Consider the following 1,535-nt stretch of genomic DNA (forward strand, 5'->3'; position numbering starts at 1 on the left):
CTGATTGGCCCGACGCCCTCATTAGACCCCGCCTAGCCTGGGGATTATTGGACGGCCGGGTGCCAGTTATTGCTTTATTGACCAATAAATATACTAGTTTGCTTAGCGAAAGCAAGGTGTCCAACCGTAAGGCGCAGGTATTTGATTGTCAGCTGAAACACTCAATAAAATACCAAAACCTCATCACTGAATGAGGCGGGAGGTCCATGGGGCGGGGCTGTTTCCATGGGGAACAGAGGAAGCGAATAGTAATTTTCAATTGGCAGGGAGAAGAGCACGTGATATCGTCCCCTGAGTTAGCCGCTTGAATACGCACTTCCTTTAGGGGGCGCTATGTCTCCTTAGCCCTTAAAACTGGCAGCTCCCGTCAGAATCCTACCCAAATCTCTATTCCAAGAGCTCTCATTAAGTCCCTGATATCCATGGTTGCTTTGGCAAACCCTGCTGCTCTTCCCTCAGATTCGCTCAGATCACTTAAGCATCCTCACAAAAAGGCTGTACAGCCATAGAATAAAGCCAGGGGCTGCCCAAGTGTTAACTAGATAAACCGAAGCCTCCAGAAAGTTGATTGAAACAGGAATAATCTCCCCAAAGTGGAGTGCCAGGCTGTGCTAGACCCGGGAAGGACCCAGAGAGTTTGTAAAAGCAAATTTTATTTTATTAGAGCTTTGGAGAAGCAGAGAGGAGAGTGTAGGAGGGACAAAGAAGTAAAAGGTCCAGGATAAAGAAGGCTCTAGGGCAGGGGTGGGCAACCCCTGGCACGCGTGCCAAACATGGCACGCCAGTAACTTTTGGCGGCACGCAAAACCCTCTCATAATCTTCCATTTACAATTGTGAATCTTTGTTCTCAGTGATGAATTTTGTTAAGTCTCCTAATGGAGTAGCCTGACGAATGAAAGTAGTAGCTCGTGCATATCTTTGAAGGTCACGAAATATAAACCTGATGTAAAATCTCTGTCATCAGTGATGAGGCAGCAAAAGCCCCACTGATAATATCAAATAGAGTCATAAAGTTTTCTGTCGGACTATCAGTGTACATGTATACATTAAAAAATAAATATATTTTTCATCATCATATACTGTGTTTTTGTCACTCGAATGAATTTTATTATTTCTTTAAGGTTCTTCACATACGTACACCTTAAGAGATATCAAGTAGGCACAACATGTTCTCAAAAAATTAGGGTTGGCACGCAGAAGAATTTTTAGTCAGAGATTTTGCTGGTTTTGGCACGCACTCACAAAAAAGGTTGCCCACCCCTGCTCTAGGGAGTAGGGTCTGCAGTCCTCCAGTAGGGACAAGCCGTTGCAAAATGAGAAAAGAGAAGTTTACCGAATGCAGGGATTTCACAATAGGGAAGGGTTTTGAGATCAACCAAAGAACTTAGATGCATATATGCATAGCCCATGGACACAGGCAATAGTGGGTGAAGGCTGGGGAGGACAGGAGTGGGAAGGAGGGAGGTCAATGGGGAAATAAAGGGGGACATCTGTAATACTTTAAAAAATAAAGATAAAAAAAATTTAAGTTTAA

Source organism: Myotis nattereri (assembly GCF_964212035.1).
Source record: "Myotis nattereri genome assembly, chromosome: 2".
NCBI lineage: Eukaryota > Metazoa > Chordata > Mammalia > Chiroptera > Vespertilionidae > Myotis > Myotis nattereri.